Consider the following 6009-nt stretch of genomic DNA (forward strand, 5'->3'; position numbering starts at 1 on the left):
AACAGTATATAAAAATCCTTGTATTTCCATTAGAATTACATACTGTAGCTTTTCCAGTTAATAGCCCAAGAACTAAGCTCAAATTAAAGCTACAGCTGTTCGTTTTGTGATAAAAGCATGAAACTTGCCACGATGACAAGATCGCATTACAAATTTAAAATTCCAACTCACCTCAAACAGACTCTAGTGGCCAATTTTGAAGTTGTAATGTACAGGTTTGAATGGAGAAATTTTAGTCCTGAAGCTACAGTTCCACAAATAATGAAATAATAAACTAAAAATAAATTATTTTCACACTCTCAAAGTATATTAAGTAATACAAAACATTTCAGAGTTGATTAAAAAATTACAGTTGTATTTATATCTCTAAGTTATCTTATTTCTATTATAAAGTTTTATTGTGTAAACAAACGTCAGGTCTAACTTAAAATATGGCACAAAGATATCAAATCTCAAACTACCAACATGTTTACATATTGTTCACTACATATTGCATCACAGTAAGGAATTTTATGTTTTTCCTCTTACAACATTAATTGACCAAAGAAAAATATGAAATCACTCATTTTTTATGTAAAGTGCACAGAAAACCCCATTAGTACTTATTAAGATTAAATGAAATAAAATACTGATGGCATTTTTGTTTAAATGTTTTATGAATCATATATTATTAGTTATCCTGTAACCTAAAAAGTCATAGACCCACAAGCAGGTTGGTGAATAAATAATTAAAAAGATATGTTTAAAAATCTCATATGGTCAATATGGTCTCCATCAGTAACTCTAGGGTTAAAAATAACATTTCTGTAGAAGCACAAATTTTGAAAATGTAAACACTGATGATTACCTAGCATCAATAGGTTTTTCAGTTTATTACCTACTTTCATAACTGTTGGAATGTCATTAAAAACTGATACCTTGATAAAACTACTCTAAATATCTGATAGAAGTGCAGTCTGGTATTTATAATTACCAAGGTGAGGTCATTTATGAAATGTATACATTTGTTTTGATGTTTTTATGTTATTCTTTATTTATGATGCATACTTGGTTTCCTTAATCCCAATAAATTATAACTTTATAATATTAGAAAAACTCTGATATTAATATATAAGCTGAAATTAATCACAAACAAATCTTATGCACAAAAAAACACAGAAGTGTCTAACATCTAGCTTTCCAAGAAATAACAAACATTCTGCCTGCTGCTATATGGAATAAGAATATAACTGTCTTACAAGCACATGACCCTGTAAAGCAAGATATTTTTCCTTTTTCTGTGGGATTATAGGATCAGTAAGATAGTTTGGACATCTGATGCAGCTTGTAAACATGTCAGGAGGACTCCACACTAGGATGCCAATTGTTAAAACTGATATCAGCTGAATGGATCTAGATGGACAACAGCTCTTACTTGGACTGACATTTGTAAAAAATAGCACAGCTGGCTCTTTCATTCATGTTTCACACTTTTTAAGACATATCATGCTCACTGTTTCCTGGCCACTAGCTTGTTCAAACTATAGAAACATGCACATACCAGACACCAAAACTTTTCAGGTGAAGATGATCAAAATTACACACCACTGAATTTTACAAAATGGGCAAGTAATAAAACCAGCCTGATTTACTATGGTTACCAAAACTTTTATAGCTCTTGCATCATCACTCAATAAACTTTGGAAGGGATTGAGCACTTTGTGGTTTTATGGTACAACAAGACAAGTGCTATTAAAAGAGGTGAAGGAGTTTCAAGGGAAAATTATTTCACTCCAGATCCACACAAAACATACCCTAATAATTCAATAAACACTTCTGCAATACACAAAATGTACAGTATATCAGGCTCATCATGTTTCAGATCAGGCTCTCATGGTTCAATCTGAAGTTCTGGTTCAAGTTGGTGGGGCTGGATAAAGGTGAAAATTTGGTGGAAGCCTCTGTGGATGACTCTTCCACAATCACATCTTTTGTGTGGTTAAAAGGAAGCCTGTAAATGAAGGTGCAAATGTTTCAAAGCAAATGTAGCATGCAATGTCCCTATGTCATTGTGATGGAAATTATTAAAAATTAAAGAATTATGAGCCACTAATTGACACTGACCCTACTCTATTCACAAATTTGCTTTTAAAGACAATCAATCAATGATATTTCTCCTAATTAAGCTGGCTGATCCTCATGAGGTATTAATGGGATTACAGTTGAAAATACTGTGAACAGTGAGGGCACCCAAATGATGAGTTAATGCATTCTAATCATTATAAGTAAGAACAGTATAATAAGTTTAACTTAGCAAATATGTACTGGATTAACTTTTAGTTTTAATCTATGTCAATAAAATGCTATGGTCAGAACTTAATAATGATTTCAAATTCGATAACAAGGAACCCACTTTGAGAATAATAATGGTTGGAGACTGCTTGAATGGGTAATGAAGAAAAACTTTAATATAAGTTTAACATAACAGCAAATGTACAACGTTTCGACAAGGTTTTGTCATCATCAGGTTTTGCTGTTATGTTAAACTTATATTAAAGTTTTTCTTCATTAACCATTCAAGCCGTCTCCAACCATTATTAATAATGATTGCTATTTATAAAATTAAAATGGTGTGAAATCACAATTTAAAAAAAATATAAATTACAGTAATAGTTAATGATTTAAAAAAATAAAAAAAAACATTAGCAATAATTATACAATTTTTAAAAAGTAATTTATGTATATTTGAATACTTGTTTATCTCTGTCAAAACTGTTATTTCCTCCTTTTTGTTTAATATGTTATTATTTGCCACCAGATGGTGACTAACTTTTGCTTTTGTGTTGACAAAAAAGTGACTAATAATTAATAACAATGCAAAATATTACTTTAAAATTTTTTAAAATTATTTTAATATTTATATTTTTGGTCAGTAGGTGGGGTAAAAATATTATATCTTAAAAATAACTATCTGAAAATATTTTCATCATAGTTACAGAGAGGGTTGAGTACATTGTATTAAAATGATTTTGGAACCTTAACATGTCATTATAATCCATGTTGCCTCAGCTGTTCATGCTCTACATGACCATGTAGCTTGACCCTTGACGATAGCACTGCAGCATAGTTTACATTGCAAAAAAGCACTTTCATAAAGCTGTCATGTTCAAAACACACAACTCCTCCCTGCATGGTTTTCATAATCCATCCAGTGCACAAAGGTGAGGTTTCCCAGTACTTATTTCAACAGTCTGATTGCACAGAAATCCACAGACATTATGTATAGTGATCTTAAATGGTATGTCTTTGTATGGAACAGGATGAATACCAATTTCACTCTACAGCTACTTGAGGTATATGAGGGTTGAATAAAAAGTACAAAATAATGAAATTCATATTTTAGTGAACCCATAAACTGTTGGTCTCTCTTCTAGATTAATTATTCTTGATTATATTGAGTACTGGTGTCTGGGGCATGTGGACAGATTTTGCCACTGACCTCTGAGTTTTTGGATTCATAGCTGTGATAAAACTTGTTGCAGGTCTCTTTCTAGATGGTCCTGCTCCTCCAAGTTGATCCATATTGCTTTATTTTCAAAAGGAATATGATTAAATATTCCTTTCCTGCATACTCGTTCTAAATCCCTGATCTCAACACATCTTTGTGATCTGAATTTAGTAAGGATATTTTATGTCAGAAAGGGCTTTTAATATACCCTTCCCAAAAATGGTCAATTTTTGGTGTCATCACACTGCCTAAGAAATATAAAACGATCTCCAAAAGTAGTTCTGATGCATACCATTCCACCACAACTTTATACAAGTTGTGAAGGTCATGTAACTTGTTGATTTGCATATTCAAAATCATTTAAACATATTAAACTATGTATAATATCTCAAATAAATACTATTTTCTAAATACTAACTTTTTTTGTTACTTACAATACTTGTATGTAAGTTGTAATGCTAAAAAATATCAAATTTTGCATTACCCAATATGGTTGCCAGTGTGCATTCTGGAGATGGGACAAAATTTTAAACCTATTAGTATATATGAATATTTAAATGCACAAATTCATGCTTATCACAAAATGATAACTTTTTGCTTAGCTCTTGGACTATATACAGAAAATACATTAAGTCTTCCATATCCCAATCCCATCCCACTGACTGCAGTAATAATGTCAACTGCATCAACTAGATGCCAAATGCATAAGTCTTAAAAATTAATTTAATCCAAAACTGTAAACAGCACAAGTAATAAGAAAATTAAATATATTAATAATGTTCAGTTGTGAAAAATCCACCAATTGTAGTGTGAAACATGTTGTTCATGGATGCAATCTATAAGTTGAACAAAACTTTTTAAGCAAAGAACCCTAAAGTGAAACAACTCTATGCCTGGAAAATGCTCGTAGCAAATTATTCTAGAAAACAATTATATAGATGAAACTTAAAATGCTCTTTTAAAGTATGACTAAAACCAATGTTGAGCCATACAATATTACATCAAGAATCTTGAAGGATTCTTAAATCTATAAATATATCTACTTGCCTTTAATTTATGGCATTAACAGAACTGTTGCAAAGTGTATATATATATTCACGTACTCAGTTATTATGTCAACTGTAGGGTTACATACTTGTCATCATAAGGCTAACATAATTCTTGAAAGTTTTCAATCTACTCAGATTTCCATTTAAATGAGAACGTTATTATATCTAAATTTTCTTATACTTCTTGTAACCAAGGGAAATCCACACAAAATGTTACTTCACAGAATATTTAAATTTTAATATTGTTAAATTATATTAGCTAAAAATTAAATGTGAACTGAAACTAACAAGTGTACGATTAATTTGTGTTCTATTCTGTTATGTGTGATTCAAAGATTGTTCAGAAATATTCAAGTGAATACTGTAAATTGTAGTATTAATATTATTATTATTTTAAACTAATTTAAGAAAAGGGCTTTTATTAAATGTATCGATTTTTTGTAACCTTAGAAATTAGAGTACAATCGATAACTAATTGTTAGTTGTTATGCACTACTATGTACAGTGTATTATGTTACGTAGTGATTGTAACTTGTAAGCTACGACAATTTGGAATTTTATACTAACTCACCATGTACAATTACTCGAGTTAAACTTAAAGTTATGGTTACTCACTTACTAGTTAGTGTGTGCATACGTAATTATAATTGATTATCTATTAAATTATTATAATTTATATAGCTGTTAATTATATTTTCTACTCTCTGGTACTGGTAGTCTACTTTTCTAGGCCTGCAATAAAAAAATATCCGCTAACAGTAATCACACTAAAATCATATTAATAAATATTTGTATATAAATGTAACATTATAAACATAATAATGTTTATTAGCAAATTCAGTTACAATACAAAATAATCAATATTTATTAATTAAAAACTATAACTACTGTAGTAAATAAGGTTTAACCCACCTCAATGATTACGTCATTAGACTTTCAAGCAACTTCCGGTAAAAGCGCTATCTGCAATGTTAAGCCTTCGTAAATAAGCCTAATCAGTCAAAGGAGATTAATTATTAAACCCCTTGTACTGAGAGAAATATACAATTAAATGTAATATTATCTGACGCCAAAAATTATTATATCTAGCTTTAAAAGAAGAAAAGTTAACAGTACACAGATACAACTTTCTTCAGCAAATCATTCCACAACGCAGCAATTTGCCGTTAACATCAAGACTTATTCAAGTAACTCCTATCTGTAACATTTTTACGTTTACTACATATTGTTACTCCTCTGTTCGTTTGTTAATTTTCCGTAAAAATTCTTTCCGAAGAAACTTTAGCGATACAAGTTCTTTCTTAAGTAAAACTAGTTTATTCTTTCTCCATACACTTAATTTCCACAGTCACGCTATAACTTAAACAAACGCTATAATTCACAACGAATGGATGATTCACGCGCTTGACTCAATTGCCGTCTCTATCTCTGTCTGCAATTTAATTCCATTGTTGCCGTCAGTTCTTGGCGGGC

The 6009-nt window shown here is 30.3% G+C and overlaps 1 protein-coding gene across 1 annotated transcript in view; it reads right to left on the reverse strand.

Moving 5' to 3' along the window:
* The window catches only part of LOC106478386 (SH3 domain-binding protein 5 homolog), a 28724-nt gene extending 23235 nt beyond the window's left edge, over positions 1 to 5489 (reverse strand). Inside the window, exon 1 of the mRNA XM_013938928.2 lies at positions 5449 to 5489. The gene's annotated coding sequence lies outside the window, so the exon portion shown is untranslated. The remainder of the gene's footprint in view (positions 1 to 5448) is intronic.
* Between the last annotated feature and the right edge of the window lie 520 nt (positions 5490 to 6009).

The sequence above is a fragment of the Limulus polyphemus genome, unplaced genomic scaffold (genome assembly GCF_000517525.1).
Source record: "Limulus polyphemus unplaced genomic scaffold, Limulus_polyphemus-2.1.2 Scaffold207, whole genome shotgun sequence".
NCBI classification, from domain to species: domain Eukaryota; kingdom Metazoa; phylum Arthropoda; class Merostomata; order Xiphosura; family Limulidae; genus Limulus; species Limulus polyphemus.